Source organism: Leuciscus leuciscus (assembly GCF_965113295.1).
Source record: "Leuciscus leuciscus genome assembly, chromosome: 12".
Classification (NCBI taxonomy): domain Eukaryota; kingdom Metazoa; phylum Chordata; class Actinopteri; order Cypriniformes; family Leuciscidae; genus Leuciscus; species Leuciscus leuciscus.
In genome coordinates, this window is record NC_138736.1 from 23,624,920 (window position 1) to 23,648,726 (window position 23,807).

Sequence of the window (23,807 nt, forward strand, 5' to 3'; positions counted from 1 at the left end):
TGTGCCATCAACACCATAGCCTGAAGGTTCCCAAAATATTTCAAGACAGCGCCACCTAGTGGTCAAAATTTATAAACATTTCTCCAAAAAGGCTAATAACTTTTGAATAAATCGGCCTATCGAAATGCCACTGGTCTTAATAGATTCCTTGGGTCAAGCCGACAACATAGATACCAAGTTTTCCTTATTTGGCCGAACTTCCTGTCCACCATCTTGATTTTCATTCAAAACCTACTTTTTCGAACTCCTCCTAGACCGTTTGTCCGATTTTCACCAAAATCGAATCATATCATCTCCAGACTGTGCCGCCTAAAATTTATGGATTTCGTGTCGATAGACGAAACCGTTTTCGTATAGTGCAGCAGCAAAGTTGAGTCATGATGCCAAAAGCACTATTCAGGCTTTATCTCTGTAATGCCTTGACATATTGACACCAAATTTTGTATGTATCATTGTCACTTCACTCTGACCACATCACATCAGTTTTGTAACTGCTCCACCTATTGGTCGAAAGTGATAATCCATTAAATCATATTTTGAATGACTTTTTATATGATTTGTCAGCCATTTCACCTAAAATCCTCTTTAAATGTCTTTAATTGCTCATTGTTGCAGTTGGTCTGACACCTTCAGCCATGTTGGCATATCCTGTCATCTGCTTGCGCTTGGCCCCGATAATTGCTGCTTGCAGCTATATTTATTATTATTATTCTTCTTCCGCCATGGGAGTCTATGGCAGCCCATAGAACCGAGCGCGGGAAAGTTGTTTTGGTTTGACATTCTGATAGAGGACAGTCCCAACATTAAATACACCAATTTTGGTGTTTCTAAGTCATTCCCTCTAGCGCCACCACCTGTCCAAAATTTCACTTTTATTTTGCTAATAACTTTTGAACCGTAAGGCCAATCAGCTAAATTCTTGTTTCCTCTGATTTCTGAGCTCATGGCAATTCGATTGCACCCTATGACGTAATTTTACGTCATTAAAATATGGCCGCCATTTTGAATTTTTCTAAAAACCTACTTTTTCGAACTCGTCCTAGACGGTTTGTCCGATTTGCACGAAAATTGAACCAGATCATCTTCAGGTAGTGCTGACAAAAAGTTATGGAATTCAAATTGATTCGTCAAACCGTTTTCGATAAACGCACGAATACATTTTACGTAGCGCTAGCAAAAACGGTCGTAAGGCCGTATCTCCGCAACGGTTTATCGTATTCAGACCAAACTTGGTACTTGTACTCACAAGCATGACCTGAGGCTACATGCTGTGTTTCGGCGCAGCGCCACCTACTGGTCCGGAGATATGAAAAATGGCTATTTTTGCTTATAACTTCTGAACAGTTTGTCCAAAAATCATAAAATTGGTCTCGTTAGATTCAGGGCAACATGCCGAGTCGACTGATGTCCAATTTGACCATATCGGTCATTTTGGCTGTCGGCCATTTTGAATTTTGTGCTAAAATTCTGTATTTTATGACTGCATGAACGGATTGTTACGAAACGTGGTATGGGTCATCAGCACAATGCCCTGAATGAGCCTGAGAAGTTTCGAAACAGCGCCACCTAGTGGTGAATTTTTTTTTTCAAATGCTTATAACTTTGGGTGTGGTCAACTTATTTTCACGAAACTCATCTTTTTAGACTCCTGAATCGTTGCCGAGTCCTACGATACCAAACATGCTAGGTTTCGCCTTACGGTTTGTGTAGCGTTGTGATTTAGCGCTTAAAAAACATTTGGCTATATCTTTGAAACCGCTAGTCCGATCGAGACGAAACCACCGTCAGAAGTTTGGAAACATAGGTCGATAGCTATACGCCAATGCCCAAATGCGAAAATATTGATGTTTAGGGGTACTAATTTCCAATCAAAGTCATGTGTCAGTCATTTTTTTCGTGTTTTTTCATATAAATGTCTATAACTCCGAAGCGAATTGAGATATTTTCACCAAAATTGACACACATATGTATGGGCTCACTCTGAGGACACGTACAAAAAATTGTGGGACTGAGCCTCTTGGTGGCGCTATAACAGAACAAAACATGAAATTCCCATTGACTTCAATACAGTTTTGTGAAATAAAATGCTATACTGAACAAATGCATTGGTGTAATATTACGAAACTCAGAATGTGCCATCAGCACCATCCCCTGAAGGTACCCAAAATATTTTGAGACAGCGCCACCTAATGGTCAAAAGTGACAATCAATTAAATCATATTTTTAATTACTCTTTCTATGATTTTTCAGCCATTTCGCCTAAAATCCTCTTTAAATGTCTTTAATTGCTCATTGTTGCAGTTGATCTGACACTTTCAGCCATGTCTTGTCGTCTTATTCTGCTTGGCCCCGGTAATGGCTGCTTGCAGCTATATTTAGGGGCCAAGCACCGAAGGTGCGGAGGCACCTATTGTATCTGTTCCCGTTCTTATTAGGGGCCAAGCACCGAAGGTGCGGAGGCACCTATTGTATCTGTTCCCGTTCTTATTATTAGGGGCCAAGCACCGAAGGTGCTAGGCACCTATTGTTTTCGTTCGCGTTCTTATTATTATTATTATTATTATTATTCTTCTTTTTCTTCCGACTTGGTGTCTATGGCAGCCCATAGAACCGCTTGCGGGAAAGTTATGAAATTTGGCACCGTGATAGAGGACAGGCCAATCTGTCACCATAGCAAATTTGGTGTCTTAAAACCAATCCCTCTAGCGCCACCAACTGTCCAAAGTTGCACTCATGTTTATGCTAATAACTTTTGAACCACAAGGGCTAGAAACAAAATTCTTTTTTCCTCTGATTCCTGAGCTCATGACAATTCGATAGCACCCTATGACGTCATTTTTCTTCATAATATTTTTCCGCCATTTTGAATTTTCCGAAAAACCTACTTTTTCAAACTCCTCCTAGGCCGTTGCTCCAATTTCCACGAAAATTGAATCAGATCATCTTCATACCATGGCGACAAAAAGTTATGGAATTGGTGTTGATTTGTCAAACCGTTCTCGAATACCACGCAAACAAATTTTACGTAGCGCTTGCGAAAACAGACACAAGCCTGTATCTCCTCAACACTTTATCATATTCAGACCAAACTTGGTACATATCATCACAAGCATGACCTGAGGTTACATGCTGCGTTTCGGCGTAGTGCCACCTACTGGTCCGGAGATATGAAAAATGGCTGTTTTTGCTTATAACTTCTGAATGGTTTGTTCAAAAATCATAAAAGTGGTCTCGTTAGATTCAGGGTGACATGCTGAGTCGACTGATATCCAATTTTCCCTGATCAGCCATTTTGGCTGTCGGCCATTTTGAATTATGTGCTAAAATGCTATATTTTATGAACGCATGAACGGATTGTTACGAAACTCAGTATGGGTCATCAGCACGATGTCCTGAAGGAGACTGAGAAGTTTCGAAACAGCGCCACCTAGTGGTGAATGTTTTTTCCCAAATGCTTATAACTTTGGGTGTGGTCGACTTATTTTCACAAGAGTCATCTCTTTAGACTCCTGAATCGTTGCCGAGTCCAACGATACCAAACATGCTAGGTTTTGCCTTACAGTTTGTGTAGCGTTGTGATTTAGTGCTTAAAAAACATTTGGCTATATCTTCGAAACCGCTTGTCCGATCGAGACGAAACCACCGTCAGAAGTTTGGAAACATAGGTCGATAGCTATATGCCAATGCCCAAATGCGAAAATATTGATAGTAAGGGGTAGTAAAATCCAATCAAAGTCATGTGTCAGTCATTTTTTACATGTTTTTTCATATAAATGTCTATAACTCCGAAGTGAATTGAGATATTTTCACCAAAATTGACACACATATGCATGGGCTCACTCTGAGGACACATAAAAAAAATGGTGGGACTGAGCCTCTTGGTGGCGCTATAATAGAACAAAACATGAAATTCCCATTGACTTCAATACAGTTTTGTGAATTAAAATGATATACTAAACAAATGCATTGGTGTAATATTATGAAACTCAATTTGTGCCATCAGCACCATCCCCTGAAGGTACCCAAAATATTTCGAGACAGCGCCACCTAGTGATCAAATATTATGACAAAATTTCCAAAAAGGCTAATAACTTTTGAATAAATATGGCTTTTGAAATGCCACTGATCTTAATAGATTCCTTGGGTCAAGCCGAGAACATAGATAGCAAGTTGTCCTTATTTGGCCGAACTTCCTGTCCGCATCTTGATTTTCAGTCAAAACCTACTTTTTCGAACTCCTCCAAGACCGTTTGTCCGATTTTCACCAAAATCGAATCGTATCATCTCCAGACTTTGCCAACTAAAAGTAATGGATTTCGTGTCAACAGACGGAACCGTTTTCGTATAGCGCAGCAGCAAAGTTGAGGCATGATGCCAAAAGGACTATTCAGGCTTTATCTCTGCAATGCCTTGACATATTGACACCAAACTTTGTATGTTTCATTGTCACTTCACTCTGAACACATTACATCAGTTTCGTAACTGCGCCACCTATTGGTCGAAAGTGATAATCAATCAAATCATATTTTTTATCACTGTTTATATGATTTTACAGGCATTTTGCCTAAAATCCTCTTTAAATGTCTTTAATTGCTCATTGTTGCAGTTGGTCTGACACCTTCAGCCATGTTGGCACATCCTGTCATATGCTTGCGCTTGGCCCCGATAATTGCTGCTTGCAGCTATATTTATTATTATTCTTCTTCCGCCATGGGAGTCTATGGCAGCCCATAGAACCAATTGCGGGAAAGTTGTTTTGGTTTGACATTCTGATAGAGGACAGTCCCAACATTAAATACACCAATTTTGGTGTTTCTAAGTCACTCCCTCTAGCGCCACCACCTGTCCAAAGTTTCACTTTTATTATGCTAATAACTTTTGAAGCGTAAGGCCAATCAACAAAATTCTTTTTTCCTCTGATTCCTGAGCTCATGCCGATTCGATTGCACCTATGACGTCATTTTCCGGCTTATAAATATGGTCGCCATTTTGAATGTGCTGAAAAAGCTACTTTTTCGAACTCGTCCTAGACGGTTTGTCCGATTTGCACGAAAATTGAACCAGATCATCTTCAGGCAGTGCTGACCAAAAGTTATGGAATTCAAATTGATTCGTCAAACCGTTTTCGAATAACGCTCGAACACATTTTACGTAGCGCTTGCGAAAACAGTCGTAGGGCTGTATCTCCGCAACGCTTTATCGGATTCAGACCAAAATTGGTACAGGTCATCACAAGCATGACCTGAGGCTACATGCTGCGTTTCGGCGCAGCGCCACCTACTGGTCCGGAGATATGAAAAAGGGCTATTTTTGCTTATAACTTCTGAACAATTTGTCCAAAAATCATAAAATTGGTCTCGTTAGATTCAGGGCAACATGCCGAGTCGACTGATATCAAATTTTACCATATCGGCCATTTTGACTGTCGGCCATTTTGAATTTTGTGCTAAAATGCTGTATTTTAAGAACGCATGAACGGATTGTTACGAAACTTGGTATGGGTCATCAGCACGATGTTCTGAAGGAGCGTGAGAAGTTTCGAAACAGCGCCACCTAGTGGTGAATTTTTTTTTTCAAATGCTTATAACTTTGGGTGTGGTTGACTTATTTTCACCAAACTCATCTCATTAGACTCCTGAATCCTTGCCGAGTCCAACGATACCAAACATGCTAGGTTTCGCCTCACGGTTTGTGTAGCGTTGTGATTTAGCGCTTAAAAAACATTTGGCTATATCTTCGAAACCGTTTGTCCGATCGAGACGAAACCACCGTCAGAAGTTTGGAAACATAGGTCGATAGCTATACTCCAATGCCCAAATGCGAAAATATTGATGTTTAGGGGTAGTAAATTCCAATCAAAGTCATGTGTCAGTCATTTTTTACGTGTTTTTTCATATAAATGTCTATAACTCTGAAGCGAATTGAGATATTTTCACCAAAATCGACACACATATGTATGGGCTCACTCTGAGGACACATAAAAAAAATTGTGGGACTGAGCCTCTTGGTGGCGCTATAATAGAACAAAACATGAAATTCCCATTGACTTCAATACAGTTTTGTGAAATAAAGTGCTATACTAAACAAATGCATTAGTGTAATATTACAAAACTCAGAATGTGCCATCAGCATCATCCCCTAAAGGTATTCAAAATATTTTGAGACAGCGCCACCTAATGGTCAAAAGTGACAATCAATTAAATCATATTTTTAATTACTCTTTCTATGATTTTTCAGCCATTTCGCCTAAAATCCTCTTTAAATGTCTTTAATTGCTCATTGTTGCAGTTGATCTGACACTTTCAGCCATGTCTTGTCGTCTTATTCTGCTTGGCCCCGGTAATTAGGGGCCAAGCACCGAAGGTGCGGAGGCACCTATTGTATCTGTTCCCGTTCTTATTATTATTATTATTATTATTATTATTATTATTATTATTATTCTTCTTCCACTCTGGGAGTCTATGGCAGCCCATAGAACCGATTGCGGGAAAGTTGTAATGGTTTGACATTCTGATAGAGGACAGTCCCAACATTAAATACACCAATTTTGGTGTGTCTAAGTCATTCCCTCTAGCGCCACCACCTGTCCAAAATTTCACTTTTGTTTTGCTAATAACTTTTGAACCGTAAGGCCAATCAACAAAATTATTTTTTCCTCTGATTCCTGAGCTCATGCCGATTCGATTGCACCCTATGTCGTCATTTTCCGTCATAAAAACATGGCCGCCATTTTGAATTATTCTCAAAACCTACTTTTTCGAACTCGTCCTAGACAGTTTGTCCGATTTGCACGAAAATTGAACCAGATCATCTTCAGGCAGTGCTGACAAAAAGTTATTAAAATCTAGTTGATTTGTCAAACCGTTTTCAATAAACGCTCGAACAAATTTTACTTAGCGCTTGCGAAAACAGTCGTAAGGCTGTATCTTCGCAACGCTTTATCGTATTCAGACCAAACTTGGTACATGTCATCACAAGCATGACCTGAGGCTACATGCTGCGTTTCGGCGCAGCGCCACCTACTGGTCCAGAGATATGAAAAATGGCTATTTTTGCTTATAACTTCTGAACAGTTTGTCCAAAAATCATAAAATTGGTCTTGTTAGATTCAGGGCAAAATGCCGAGTCGACTGATATCCAATTTTACCATATCAGCCATTTTGACTGTCGGCCATTTTGAATTTTGTGCTAAAATGCTGTATTTTAAGAACGCATGAACGGATTGTTACGAAACTTGGTATTGGTCATCAGCACGATGTCCTGAAGGAGCCTGAGAAGTTTCGAAACAGCGCCACCTAGTGGTTAATCTTTTTATTCAAATGCTTATAACTTTGGGTGTGGTCGACTTATTTTCACGAGACTCATCTAATTAGACTCCTGAATCCTTGCCGAGTCCTACGATACCAAACATGCTAGGTTTCGCCTTACGGTTTGTGTAGCGTTGTGATTTAGCGCTTAAAAAACATTTGGCTATATCTGCGAAACCGCTAGTCTGATCGAGACGAAACCACCGTCAGAAGTTTGGAAACATAGGTCGATAGCTATACGCCAATGCCCAAATGCGAAAATATTGATAGTAAGGGGTAGTAAAATTCAATCAAAGTCATGTGTCAGTCATTTTTTACGTGTTTTTTCATATAAATGTCTATAACTCCGAAGCGAATTGAGATATTTTCACCAAAATTGACACACATATGTATGGGCTCACTCTGAGGACACGTAAAAAAAATGGTGTGACTGAGCCTCTTGGTGGCGCTATAATAGAACAAAACATGAAATTCCCATTGACTTCAATACAGTTTTGTGAAATAAAATGCTATACTAAACAAATGCATTGGTGTTATTTAATGAAACTCAGAAAGTGCCTTCAGCACCATTTCCTGAAAGTACCCAACATATTTCAAGACAGCGCCACCTAGTGGTCAAAAGTTATAACCAAACTTCTAAAAATGCTAATAACTTTTGAATAAATCTGCCTATTGAAATGCCACTGGTCTTAATAGATTCATTGGCTCAAGCCGAGAACATAGAAACCAAGTTTTCCTTATTTGGCCTAACTTCCTGTCCGCCATCTTGATTTTCATTCAAAACATACATTTTCGAACTCCTCCTACACCGTTTGTCCGATTTTCACCAAAATCGAATCGTATCATTTCCAGACCGTGCCGACTAAAAGTTATCGATTTCGTCTCGATTGACGAAACCGTTTTTGTATAGCGCAGCAGCAAAGTTGAGGCATGATGCTAAAAGCACTATTCAGGCTTTATCTCTGCAATGCCTTGACATATTGACACCAAACTTTGTATGTGTCATTGTCACTTCACTCTGACCACATCACATCAGTTTTGTAACTGCGCCACCTATTGGTAGAAAGTGATAATGCATTACATCATATTTTTATTTACTGTTTCTATGAATTTTCAGGCATTTTGCCTAAAATCCTCTTTAATGTCTTTAATTGCTCATTGTTGCAGTTGGTCTGACATTTTCAACAATGTTGGCATGTCTTGTCATCTGATTGTGCTTGGCCCCGCTAAATGCTGCTTGCAGCTTTAATTATTATTATTCTTCTTCCGCCATGGGAGTCTATGGCAGCCCATAGAACCGATTGCGGGAAAGTTGTTTTGGTTTGACATTCTGATAGAGGACAGTCCCAACATTAAATACACCAATTTTGGTGTTTCTAAGTCACTCCCTCTAGCGCCACCACCTGTCCAAAGTTTCACTTTTATTATGCTAATAACTTTTGAAGCGTAAGGCCAATCAACAAAATTCTTTTTTCCTCTGATTCCTGAGCTCATGCCGATTCGATTGCACCCTATGACGTCATTTTCCGGCTTATAAATATGGTCGCCATTTTGAATGTGCTGAAAAAGCTACTTTTTTGAACTCGTCCTAGACGGTTTGTCCGATTTGCACGAAAATTGAACCAGATCATCTTCAGGCAGTGCTGACAAAAAGTTATGGAATTCAAATTGATTCGTCAAACCGTTTTTGAATAACGCTCGAACACATTTTACATAGCGCTTGCGAAAACAGTCGTAGGGCTGTATCTCCGCAACGCTTTATCGGATTCAGACCAAAATTGGTACATGTCATCACAAGCATGACCTGAGGCTACATGCTGCGTTTCGGCGCAGCGCCACCTACTGGTCCGGAGATATGAAAAATGGCTATTTTTGCTTATAACTTCTGAATGGTTTGTCCAAAAATCATAAAATTGGTCTCGTTAGATTCAGGTCAACATGCCGAGTCGACTGATATAAAATTTTACCATATCGGCCATTTTGACTGTCGGCCATTTTGAATTTTGTGCTAAAATTCTGTATTTTAAGAACGCATGAACGGATTGTTACGAAACTTGGTATGGGTCATCAGCACGATGTTCTGAAGGAGCGTGAGAAGTTTCGAAACAGCGCCACCTAGTGGTGAATTTTTTTTTTCAAATGCTTATAACTTTGGGTGTGGTTGACTTATTTTCACCAAACTCATCTCATTAGACTCCTGAATCCTTGCCGAGTCCAACGATACCAAACATGCTAGGTTTCGCCTCACGGTTTGTGTAGCGTTGTGATTTAAGCGCTTAAAAAACATTTGGCTATATCTTCGAAACCGTTTGTCCGATCGAGACGAAACCACCGTCAGAAGTTTGGAAACATAGGTCGATAGCTATACGCCAATGCCCAAATGCGAAAATATTGATGTTTAGGGGTAGTAAATTCCAATCAAAGTCATGTGTCAGTCATTTTTTACGTGTTTTTTCATATAAATGTCTATAACTCTGAAGCGAATTGAGATATTTTCACCAAAATCGACACACATATGTATGGGCTCACTCTGAGGACACATAAAAAAAAATTGTGGGACTGAGCCTCTTGGTGGCGCTATAATAGAACAAAACATGAAATTCCCATTGACTTCAATACAGTTTTGTGAAATAAAGTGCTATACTAAACAAATGCATTAGTGTAATATTACAAAACTCAGAATGTGCCATCAGCATCATCCCCTAAAGGTATTCAAAATATTTCGAAACAGCGCCACCTAGTGGTCAAAACTTATAACAACATTTACAAAAAGGCTAATAACTTTTGAATAAATCTGGCTACTGAAATGCCACTGGTCTTAATAGATTCCTTGGGTCAAGCCGAGAACATAGATACCAAGTTTACCTTATTTGGCCAAACTTCCTGTCCGCCATCTTGATTTTCATTCAAAACCTACTTTTTCGAACTCCTCCTAGACCGTTTGTCCGATTTTCACCAAAATCGAATCGTATCATCTCCAGACTGTGCCGACTCAAAGTTATGGATTTCGTGTGGGTAGACCAAACCGTTTTCGTATAGCGCAGCAGCAAAGTTGAGGCATGATGCTAATAGCACTATTCAGGCTTTATCTCTGCAATGCCTTGACATATTGACACCAAACTTTGTATGTGTCATTGTCACTTCACTCTGACCACATCACATCAGTTTTGTAACTGCGCCACCTATTGGTCAAAAGTGATAATGCATTAAATCATATTTTTATTGACTGTTTCTATGATTTTTCAGCCATTTCGTCTAAAATCCTCTTTAAATGTCTTTAATTGCTCATTGTTGCAGTTGGTCTGACACTTTCAGACATTTTGGCATGTCTTGTCGTCTTATTCTGCTTGGCCCCGGTAATTGCTGCTTGCAGCTATATTTATTATTATTCTTCTTCTTCCGACTGGGCGTCTATGGCAGCCCATAGAACCGATTGCGGGAAAGTTGTTTTGGTTTGACATTCTGATAGAGGACAGTCCCAACATTAAATACACCAATTTTGGTGTTTCTAAGTCACTCCCTCTAGCGCCACCACCTGTCCAAATTTTCACTTTTATTATGCTAATAACTTTTGAAGCGTAAGGCCAATCAACAAAATTCTTTTTTCCTCTGATTCCTGAGCTCATGCCGATTCGATTGCACCCTATGACGTCATTTTCCGGCTTATAAATATGGTCGCCATTTTGAATGTGCTGAAAAAGCTACTTTTTCGAACTCGTCCTAGACGGTTTGTCCGATTTGCACGAAAATTGAACCAGATCATCTTCAGGTAGTGCTGACAAAAAGTTATGGAATTCAAATTGATTCGTCAAACCGTTTTCGATAAACGCACGAATACATTTTACGTAGCGCTAGCAAAAACGGTCGTAAGGCCGTATCTCCGCAACGGTTTATCGTATTCAGACCAAACTTGGTACTTGTACTCACAAGCATGACCTGAGGCTACATGCTGTGTTTCGGCGCAGCGCCACCTACTGGTCCGGAGATATGAAAAATGGCTATTTTTGCTTATAACTTCTGAACAGTTTGTCCAAAAATCATAAAATTGGTCTCGTTAGATTCAGGGCAACATGCCGAGTCGACTGATGTCCAATTTGACCATATCGGTCATTTTGGCTGTCGGCCATTTTGAATTTTGTGCTAAAATGCTGTATTTTATGACTGCATGAACGGATTGTTACGAAACGTGGTATGGGTCATCAGCACAATGCCCTGAATGAGCCTGAGAAGTTTCGAAACAGCGCCACCTAGTGGTGAATTTTTTTTTTCAAATGCTTATAACTTTGGGTGTGGTCAACTTATTTTCACGAAACTCATCTTTTTAGACTCCTGAATCGTTGCCGAGTCCTACGATACCAAACATGCTAGGTTTCGCCTTACGGTTTGTGTAGCGTTGTGATTTAGCGCTTAAAAAACATTTGGCTATATCTTTGAAACCGCTAGTCCGATCGAGACGAAACCACCGTCAGAAGTTTGGAAACATAGGTCGATAACTATACGCCAATGCCCAAATGCGAAAATATTGATGTTTAGGGGTACTAATTTCCAATCAAAGTCATGTGTCAGTCATTTTTTTCGTGTTTTTTCATATAAATGTCTATAACTCCGAAGCGAATTGAGATATTTTCACCAAAATTGACACACATATGTATGGGCTCACTCTGAGGACACGTAAAAAAAATTGTGGGACTGAGCCTCTTGGTGGCGCTATAACAGAACAAAACATGAAATTCCCATTGACTTCAATACAGTTTTGTGAAATAAAATGCTATACTGAACAAATGCATTGGTGTAATATTACGAAACTCAGAATGTGCCATCAGCACCATCCCCTGAAGGTACCCAAAATATTTTGAGACAGCGCCACCTAATGGTCAAAAGTGACAATCAATTAAATCATATTTTTAATTACTCTTTCTATGATTTTTCAGCCATTTCGCCTAAAATCCTCTTTAAATGTCTTTAATTGCTCATTGTTGCAGTTGATCTGACACTTTCAGCCATGTCTTGTCGTCTTATTCTGCTTGGCCCCGGTAATGGCTGCTTGTTATTATTATTATTAGGGGCCAAGCACCGAAGGTGCGGAGGCACCTATTGTATCTGTTCCCGTTCTTATTATTATTATTATTCTTCTTCCGCCATGGGAGTCTATGGCAGCCCATAGAACCGATTGCGGGAAAGTTGTTTTGGTTTGACATTCTGATAGAGGACAGTCCCAACATTAAATACACCAATTTTGGTGTTTCTAAGTCACTCCCTCTAGCGCCACCACCTGTCCAAAGTTTCACTTTTATTATGCTAATAACTTTTGAAGCGTAAGGCCAATCAACAAAATTCTTTTTTCCTCTGATTCCTGAGCTCATGCCGATTCGATTGCACCCTATGACGTCATTTTCCGGCTTATAAATATGGTCGCCATTTTGAATGTGCTGAAAAAGCTACTTTTTCGAACTCGTCCTAGACGGTTTGTCCGATTTGCACGAAAATTGAACCAGATCATCTTCAGGCAGTGCTGACCAAAAGTTATGGAATTCAAATTGATTCGTCAAACCGTTTTCGAATAACGCTCGAACACATTTTACGTAGCGCTTGCGAAAACAGTCGTAGGGCTGTATCTCCGCAACGCTTTATCGGATTCAGACCAAAATTGGTACAGGTCATCACAAGCATGACCTGAGGCTACATGCTGCGTTTCGGCGCAGCGCCACCTACTGGTCCGGAGATATGAAAAAGGGCTATTTTTGCTTATAACTTCTGAACAATTTGTCCAAAAATCATAAAATTGGTCTCGTTAGATTCAGGGCAACATGCCGAGTCGACTGATATCAAATTTTACCATATCGGCCATTTTGACTGTCGGCCATTTTGAATTTTGTGCTAAAATGCTGTATTTTAAGAACGCATGAACGGATTGTTACGAAACTTGGTATGGGTCATCAGCACGATGTTCTGAAGGAGCGTGAGAAGTTTCGAAACAGCGCCACCTAGTGGTGAATTTTTTTTTTCAAATGCTTATAACTTTGGGTGTGGTTGACTTATTTTCACCAAACTCATCTCATTAGACTCCTGAATCCTTGCCGAGTCCAACGATACCAAACATGCTAGGTTTCGCCTCACGGTTTGTGTAGCGTTGGGATTTAGCGCTTAAAAAACATTTGGCTATATCTTCGAAACCGTTTGTCCGATCGAGACGAAACCACCGTCAGAAGTTTGGAAACATAGGTCGATAGCTATACGCCAATGCCCAAATGCGAAAATATTGATGTTTAGGGGTAGTAAATTCCAATCAAAGTCATGTGTCAGTCATTTTTTACGTGTTTTTTCATATAAATGTCTATAACTCTGAAGCGAATTGAGATATTTTCACCAAAATCGACACACATATGTATGGGCTCACTCTGAGGACACATAAAAAAAATTGTGGGACTGAGCCTCTTGGTGGCGCTATAACAGAACAAAACATGAAATTCCCATTGACTTCAATACAGTTTTGTGAAATAAAATGCTATACTGAACAAATGCATTGGTGTAATATTACGAAACTCAGAATGTGCCATCAGCACCATCCCCTGAAGGTACCCAAAATATTTTGAGACAGCGCCACCTAATGGTCAAAAGTGACAATCAATTAAATCATATTTTTAATTACTCTTTCTATGATTTTTCAGCCATTTCGCCTAAAATCCTCTTTAAATGTCTTTAATTGCTCATTGTTGCAGTTGATCTGACACTTTCAGCCATGTCTTGTCGTCTTATTCTGCTTGGCCCCGGTAATGGCTGCTTGCAGCTATATTTATTATTATTCTTCTTCCGCCATGGGAGTCTATGGCAGCCCATAGAACCGAGCGCGGGAAAGTTGTTTTGGTTTGACATTCTGATAGAGGACAGTCCCAACATTAAATACACCAATTTTGGTGTTTCTAAGTCATTCCCTCTAGCGCCACCACCTGTCCAAAATTTCACTTTTATTTTGCTAATAACTTTTGAACCGTAAGGCCAATCAGCTAAATTCTTGTTTCCTCTGATTTCTGAGCTCATGGCAATTCGATTGCACCCTATGACGTAATTTTACGTCATTAAAATATGGCCGCCATTTTGAATTTTTCTAAAAACCTACTTTTTCGAACTCGTCCTAGACGGTTTGTCCGATTTGCACGAAAATTGAACCAGATCATCTTCAGGTAGTGCTGACAAAAAGTTATGGAATTCAAATTGATTCGTCAAACCGTTTTCGATAAACGCACGAATACATTTTACGTAGCGCTAGCAAAAACGGTCGTAAGGCCGTATCTCCGCAACGGTTTATCGTATTCAGACCAAACTTGGTACTTGTACTCACAAGCATGACCTGAGGCTACATGCTGTGTTTCGGCGCAGCGCCACCTACTGGTCCGGAGATATGAAAAATGGCTATTTTTGCTTATAACTTCTGAACAGTTTGTCCAAAAATCATAAAATTGGTCTCGTTAGATTCAGGGCAACATGCCGAGTCGACTGATGTCCAATTTGACCATATCGGTCATTTTGGCTGTCGGCCATTTTGAATTTTGTGCTAAAATTCTGTATTTTATGACTGCATGAACGGATTGTTACGAAACGTGGTATGGGTCATCAGCACAATGCCCTGAATGAGCCTGAGAAGTTTCGAAACAGCGCCACCTAGTGGTGAATTTTTTTTTTCAAATGCTTATAACTTTGGGTGTGGTCAACTTATTTTCACGAAACTCATCTTTTTAGACTCCTGAATCGTTGCCGAGTCCTACGATACCAAACATGCTAGGTTTCGCCTTACGGTTTGTGTAGCGTTGTGATTTAGCGCTTAAAAAACATTTGGCTATATCTTTGAAACCGCTAGTCCGATCGAGACGAAACCACCGTCAGAAGTTTGGAAACATAGGTCGATAGCTATATGCCAATGCCCAAATGCGAAAATATTGATGTTTAGGGGTACTAATTTCCAATCAAAGTCATGTGTCAGTCATTTTTTTCGTGTTTTTTCATATAAATGTCTATAACTCCGAAGCAAATTGAGATATTTTCACCAAAATTGACACACATATGTATGGGCTCACTCTGAGGACACGTACAAAAAATTGTGGGACTGAGCCTCTTGGTGGCGCTATAACAGAACAAAACATGAAATTCCCATTGACTTCAATACAGTTTTGTGAAATAAAATGCTATACTGAACAAATGCATTGGTGTAATATTACGAAACTCAGAATGTGCCATCAGCACCATCCCCTGAAGGTACCCAAAATATTTTGAGACAGCGCCACCTAATGGTCAAAAGTGACAATCAATTAAATCATATTTTTAATTACTCTTTCTATGATTTTTCAGCCATTTCGCCTAAAATCCTCTTTAAATGTCTTTAATTGCTCATTGTTGCAGTTGATCTGACACTTTCAGCCATGTCTTGTCGTCTTATTCTGCTTGGCCCCGGTAATGGCTGCTTGCAGCTATATTTAGGGGCCAAGCACCGAAGGTGCGGAGGCACCTATTGTATTTGTTCCGGTTCTTATTATTATTATTATTATTCTTCTTCTTCCGACTGGGCGTCTATGGCAGCCCATAGAACCGATTGCGGGAAAGTTGTTTTGGTTTGACATTCTGATAGAGGACAGTCCCAACATTAAATACACCAATTTTGGTGTTTCTAAGTCACTCCCTCTAGCGCCACCACCTGTCCAAAGTTTCACTTTTATTATGCTAATAACTTTTGAAGCGTAAGGCCAATCAACAAAATTCTTTTTTCCTCTGATTCCTGAGCTCATGCCGATTCGATTGCACCCTATGACGTCATTTTCCGGCTTATAAATATGGTCGCCATTTTGAATGTGCTGAAAAAGCTACTTTTTCGAACTCGTCCTAGACGGTTTGTCCGATTTGCACGAAAATTGAACCAGATCATCTTCAGGCAGTGCTGACCAAAAGTTATGGAATTCAAATTGATTCGTCAAACCGTTTTCGAATAACGCTCGAACACATTTTACGTAGCGCTTGCGAAAACAGTCGTAGGGCTGTATCTCCGCAACGCTTTATCGGATTCAGACCAAAATTGGTACAGGTCATCACAAGCATGACCTGAGGCTACATGCTGCGTTTCGGCGCAGCGCCACCTACTGGTCCGGAGATATGAAAAAGGGCTATTTTTGCTTATAACTTCTGAACAATTTGTCCAAAAATCATAAAATTGGTCTCGTTAGATTCAGGGCAACATGCCGAGTCGACTGATATCAAATTTTACCATATCGGCCATTTTGACTGTCGGCCATTTTGAATTTTGTGCTAAAATGCTGTATTTTAAGAACGCATGAACGGATTGTTACGAAACTTGGTATGGGTCATCAGCACGATGTTCTGAAGGAGCGTGAGAAGTTTCGAAACAGCGCCACCTAGTGGTGAATTTTTTTTTTCAAATGCTTATAACTTTGGGTGTGGTTGACTTATTTTCACCAAACTCATCTCATTAGACTCCTGAATCCTTGCCGAGTCCAACGATACCAAACATGCTAGGTTTCGCCTCACGGTTTGTGTAGCGTTGTGATTTAGCGCTTAAAAAACATTTGGCTATATCTTCGAAACCGTTTGTCCGATCGAGACGAAACCACCGTCAGAAGTTTGGAAACATAGGTCGATAGCTATATGCCAATGCCCAAATGCGAAAATATTGATGTTTAGGGGTAGTAAATTCCAATCAAAGTCATGTGTCAGTCATTTTTTACGTGTTTTTTCATATAAATGTCTATAACTCTGAAGCGAATTGAGATATTTTCACCAAAATCGACACACATATGTATGGGCTCACTCTGAGGACACATAAAAAAAATTGTGGGACTGAGCCTCTTGGTGGCGCTATAACAGAACAAAACATGAAATTCCCATTGACTTCAATACAGTTTTGTGAAATAAAATGCTATACTGAACAAATGCATTGGTGTAATATTACGAAACTCAGAATGTGCCATCAGCACCATCCCCTGAAGGTACCCAAAATATTTTGAGACAGCGCCACCTAATGGTCAAAAGTGACAATCAATTAAATCATATTTTTAATTACTCTTTCTATGATTTTTCAGCCATTTCGCCTAAAATCCTCTTTAAATGTCTTTAATTGCTCATTGTTGCAGTTGATCTGACACTTTCAGCCATGTCTTGTCGTCTTATTCTGCTTGGCCCCGGTAATGGCTGCTTGCAGCTATATTTATTATTATTATTCTTCTTCCGCCATGGGAGTCTATGGCAGCCCATAGAACCGATTGCGGGAAATTTGTTTTGGTTTGACATTCTGATAGAGGACAGTCCCAACATTAAATACACCAATTTTGGTGTTTCTAAGTCACTCCCTCTAGCGCCACCAACTGTCCAAAGTTTCACTTTTATTATGCTAATAACTTTTTAACCATTTGGCCAATCAACAAAATTCTTTTTTCATCTGATTCCTGAGCTCATGACGATTCGATTGCACCCTATGACGTCATTTTCCGTCATTAAAATATGGCCGCCATTTTGAATTTTTCTAAAAACCTACTTTTTCGAACTCGTCCTAGACGGTTTGTCCGATTTGCACGAAAATTGAACCAGATCATCTTCAGGTAGTGCTGACAAAAAGTTATGGAATTCAAATTGATTCGTCAAACCGTTTTCGATAAACGCACGAATACATTTTACGTAGCCCTAGCAAAAACGGTCGTAAGGCCGTATCTCCGCAACGGTTTATCGTATTCAGACCAAACTTGGTACTTGTACTCACAAGCATGACCTGAGGCTACATGCTGTGTTTCGGCGCAGCGCCACCTACTGGTCCGGAGATATGAAAAATGGCTATTTTTGCTTATAACTTCTGAACAGTTTGTCCAAAAATCATAAAATTGGTCTCGTTAGATTCAGGGCAACATGCCGAGTCGACTGATGTCCAATTTGACCATATCGGTCATTTTGGCTGTCGGCCATTTTGAATTTTGTGCAAAAATTCTGTATTTTATGACTGCATGAACGGATTGTTACGAAACGTGGTATGGGTCATCAGCACAATGCCCTGAATGAGCCTGAGAAGTTTCGAAACAGCGCCACCTAGTGGTGAATTTTTTTTTTCAAATGCTTATAACTTTGGGTGTGGTCAACTTATTTTCACGAAACTCATCTTTTTAGACTCCTGAATCGTTGCCGAGTCCTACGATACCAAACATGCTAGGTTTCGCCTTACGGTTTGTGTAGCGTTGTGATTTAGCGCTTAAAAAACATTTGGCTATATCTTTGAAACCGCTAGTCCGATCGAGACGAAACCACCGTCAGAAGTTTGGAAACATAGGTCGATAGCTATACACCAATGCCCAAATGCGAAAATATTGATGTTTAGGGGTACTAATTTCCAATCAAAGTCATGTGTCAGTCATTTTTTTCGTGTTTTTTCATATAAATGTCTATAACTCCGAAGCGAATTGAGATATTTTCACCAAAATTGACACACATATGTATGGGCTCACTCTGAGGACACGTACAAAAAATTGTGGGACTGAGCCTCTTGGTGGCGCTATAACAGAACAAAACATGAAATTCCCATTGACTTCAATACAGTTTTGTGAAATAAAATGCTATACTGAACAAATGCATTGGTGTAATATTACGAAACTCAGAATGTGCCATCAGAACCATCCCCTGAAGGTACCCAAAATATTTTGAGACAGCGCCACCTAATGGTCAAAAGTGACAATCAATTAAATCATATTTTTAATTACTCTTTCTATGATTTTTCAGCCATTTCGCCTAAAATCCTCTTTAAATGTCTTTAATTGCTCATTGTTGCAGTTGATCTGACACTTTCAGCCATGTCTTGTCGTCTTATTCTGCTTGGCCCCGGTAATGGCTGCTTGCAGCTATATTTATTATTATTCTTCATTTTTCCGACTGGGAGTCTATGGCAGCCCATAGAACCACTTGCGGGAAAGTTTTCAAATTTGGCACACTGATAGAGGAGAGTCTGAACTATCAGCATAGCAAATTTGGAGTCTCCAATTCATTCCCTCTAGCGCCACCAGCTGTCCAAAGTTGCACTCATGTTTATGCTAATAACATTTGAACCACAAGGGCTAGAAACAAAATTCTTTTTTCCTCTGATTCCTTAGTTCAAGACGATTCGAATGCACCATATGACGTCATTTTCCGCCATAATAATTTTTCCGCCATTTTGAATTTTCCGAAAAACCTACTTTTTCGAACTCCTCCTAGGCCGTTGCTCCAATTTCCACAAAAATTGAATCAGATCATCTTCAGACCACGACGACAAAAAGTTATGGAATTCGTATTGATTCGTCAAACCGTTCTCGAATACAGCGCAAACAAATTATACGTAGCGCTTGCGAAAACAGACACAAGCCTCTATCTGCTCAACACTTTATCATATTCAGACCAAACTTGGTACATATCATCACAAGCATGACCTGAGGCTACATGCTGCGTTTCGGCGCAGTGCCACCTACTGGTCCGGAGATATTAAAAATGGCTGTTTTTGCTTATAACTTCTGAATGGTTTGTCCAAAAATCATAAAAGTGGTCTCGTTAGTTTCAGGGCATCATGCCGAGTCGACTGATATCCAATCTTCCCAGATCAGTCATTTTGGCTGTCGGCCATTTTTAATTATGTGCTAAAATGCTGTATTTTATGAACGCATGTACGGATTGTTATGAAACTCGGTATGGGTCATCAGCACGATGTCCTGAAAGAGCCTGAGAAGTTTCGAAACAGCGCCACCTAGTGGTAATTTTTTTCCCCCAAATGCTTATAACTTTGGGTGTGTTCAACTTATTTTCACAAAAGTCATCTCTTTAGACTCCTGAGTCGTTGCCGAGTCCAACGATACCAAACATGCTAGGTTTTGCCTTACGGTTTGTGTAGCGTTGAGATTTAGCGCTTAAAAAGCATTTGGCTATATCTTCGAAACCGCTAGTCCGATCGAGACGAAACCACCGTCACAAGTTTGGAAACATAGGTCGATAGCTATATGCCAATGCCCAAATGCGAAAATATTGATAGTAAGGGGTAGTAAAATCCAATCAAAGTCATGTGTCAGTCATTTTTTTACGTGTTGTTTCATATAAATGTCTATAACTCCGAAGCAAATTGAGATATTTTCACCAAAATTTACACACATATGTATGGGCTCACTCTGAGGACACACAAAAAAAATGGTGGGACTGAGCCTCTTGGTGGCGCTATAATAGAACAAAACATGAAATTCCCATTGACTTCAATACAGTTTTGTGAAATAAAATGCTTTACTAAACAAATGCATTGGTGTGATATTACGAAACTCAGAATGTGCCATCAACACCATCCCCTGAAGGTACCCAAAATATTTCGAGACAGCGCCACCTAGTGGTCAAAAGTTATAAAAACATTTCCAAAAAGGATAATAACATTTGATTAAATCTGGCTATTGAAATGCCACTGGTCTTAATAGATTCCTTGGGTCAAGCCGAGAACAAAGATACCAAGTTTTTCTTATTTGGCCGAACTTCCTGTCCACAATCTTGATTTTCATTCAAAACCTACTTTTTCGAACTCCTCCTAGGCTGTTGCTCCAATCTTCCCCAAAATTGAATCGTATCATCTCCAGACTGTGCTGACTAAAAGTAATGGATTTCGTGTCGATAGACGAAACCGTTTTCGTATAGCGCAGCAGCAAAGTTGAGGCATGATGGTAAAAGCACTATTCAGGCTTTATCTCTGCAATGCCTTGAGAACAAACTTTGTATGTGTCATTGTCACTTCATTCTGACCTCATCACATCAGTTTTGTAACTGCTCCACCTATTGGTCGAAAGTGATAATCCATTAAATCATATTCTGAATGACTTTTTAATGATTTTTCAGCCATTTCGCCTAAAATCCTCTTTAAATGTCTTTAATTGCTCATTGTTGCAGTTGGTCTGACACCTTCAGCCATGTTGGCATATCCTGTCATCTGCTTGCGCTTGGCCCCGATAATTGCTGCTTGCAGCTATATTTATTATTATTCTTCCTTCTTCCGACTGGGAGTCTATGGCAGCCCATAGAACCGATTGCGGGAAAGTTGTAATGGTTTGACATTCTGATAGAGGACAGTCCCAACATTAAATACACCAATTTTGGTGTTTCTAAGTCATTCCCTCTAGCGCCACCACCTGTCCAAAGTTTCACTTTTATTTTGCTAATAACTTTTTATCCGTGAGGCCAATCAGCAAAATTCTTTTTTCCACTGATTCCTGAGCTCATGCCAATTCGATTGCACCCTATGACTTCATTTTCCGTCATAAAATATGGCCGCCATTTTGAATTTTTCAAAAAACCTACTTTTTCGAACTCGTCCTAGACGGTTTGTCCGATTTGCACGAAAATTGAACCAGATCATCTTCAGGCAGTGCTGACAAAAAGTTATGGAATTCAAATTGATTCGTCAAACAGTTTTTGATAAACGCTCAAAAAAAGTTTACGTAGCGCTAGCAAAAACAGTTGTAAGGCTGTATCTCCGCAACGGTTTATCATATTCAGACCAAACTTGGTACATGTCATCACAAGCATGTCCTGAGGCAACATGCTGCGTTTCGGCGCAGCGCCACCTACTGGTCCGGAGATATGAAAAATGGCTATTTTTGCTTATAACTTCTGAACAGTTTGTCCAAAAATCATAAAATTGGTCTTGTTAGATTCAGGGCAACATGCCGAGTTGACTGATATCCAATATTACCATTTCGGCCATTTTGGCTGTCGGCCATTTTGAATTATGTGCTAAAATGTTGTATTTTAAGAACGCATGAACGAATTGTTACGAAACTTGGTATGGGTCATCAGCACGAAGTCCTGAAGGAGCGTGACAAGTTTCGAAACAGCGCCACCTAGTGGTTAATCTTTTTATTCAAATGCTTATAACTTTGGTTGTGATCGACTTATTTTCACGAAACTCATCTCATTAGACTCCTGAATCGTTGCGGAGTCCCACGATACCAAACATGCTAGGTTTCGCCTTACGGTTTGTGTAGCGTTGTGATTTAGCGCTTAAAAAACATTTGGCTACATCTTCGAAACCGCTAGTCCGATCGAGACGAAACCACCGTCAGAAGTTTGGAAACATAGGTCGATAGCTATACGCCAATGCCCAAATGCAAAAATATTGATGTTTAGGGGTAGTAAATTCCAATCAAAGTCATGTGTCAGTCATTTTTTACGTGTTTTTTCATATAAATGTCTATAACTCCGAAGCGAATTGAGATATTTTCACCAAAATCGACACACATATGTATGAGCTCACTCTGAGGACACATAAAAAAAAATTGTGGGACTGAGCCTCTTGGTGGCGCTATAATAGAACAAAACATGAAATTCCCATTGACTTCAATGCAGTTTTGTGAAATAAAATGCTATACTAAACAAATGCATTGGTGTAATATTACGAAACTCAGAATGTGCCATCAGCACCATCCCCTGAAGGTACCCAAAATATTTTGAAACAGCGCCACCTAGTGGTCAAAAGTTATAACAACGTTTCCAAAACTGCTAATAACTTTTGAATAAATTGGCCTATTGTAATGCAACTGGTCTTAATAGATTCCTTGGGTCAAGCTGAGAACATAGATACCAAGTTTTCCTTATTTGGCCAAACTTCCTGTCCGCCATCTTGATTTTCATTCAAAACCTACTTTTTCGAACTCCTCCTAGACCATTTGTCCGATTTTCACCAAAATCGAATCGTATCATCTCCAGACCGTGCCGACTCAAAGTTATGGATTTCGTGTCGATTGACGAAACTGTTATCGTATACCGCAGCAGCAAAGTTGAGGCATGATGCCAAAAAGACTATTCAGGCTTTATCTCTGCAATGCCTTGACATATTGACACCAAACTTTGTATGTTTCATTGTCACTTCACTCTGAACACATTACATCAGTTTCGTAACTGCGCCACCTATTGGTTGAAAGTGATAATCAATCAAATCATATTTTTTATCACTGTTTATGTGATTTTACAGGCATTTTGCCTAAAATCCTCTTTAAATGTCTTTAATTGCTCATTGTTGCAGTTGGTCTGACACCTTCAGCCATGTTGGCACATCCTGTCATATGCTTGCGCTTGGCCCCGATAATTGCTGCTTGCAGCTATATTTAGGGGCCAAGCACCGAAGGTGCTAGGCACCTATTGTTTTCGTTCGCGTTCTTATTATTATTATTAGGGGCCAAGCACCGAAGGTGCGTAGGCACCTATTGTATCTGTTCCCGTTCCTATTATTATTATTATTCTTCATTTTTCCGACTGGGAGTCTATGGCAGCCCATAGAACCGCTTGCGGGAAAGTTATCAAATTTGGCACACTGATAGAGGAGAGTCTGACCTATCAGCATAGCAAATTTGGAGTCTCCAATTCATTCCCTCTAGCGCCACCAGCTGTCCAAAGTTGCACTCATGTTTATGCTAATAACTTTTGAACCACAAGGGCTAGAAACAAAATTTCTTTTTTCCTCTTATT

General features: G+C 39.8%; 1 long non-coding RNA gene across 1 annotated transcript; it reads left to right on the forward strand.

The window, feature by feature from the left end:
• Positions 1-2,430: 2,430 nt before the first annotated feature.
• On the forward strand, positions 2,431-23,564 carry LOC309511628. The gene is made up of 2 exons (XR_014210739.1): positions 2,431-2,510; positions 23,467-23,564. It is a non-coding gene; the product is annotated as an uncharacterized lncRNA (long non-coding RNA).
• Positions 23,565-23,807: the final 243 nt, after the last annotated feature.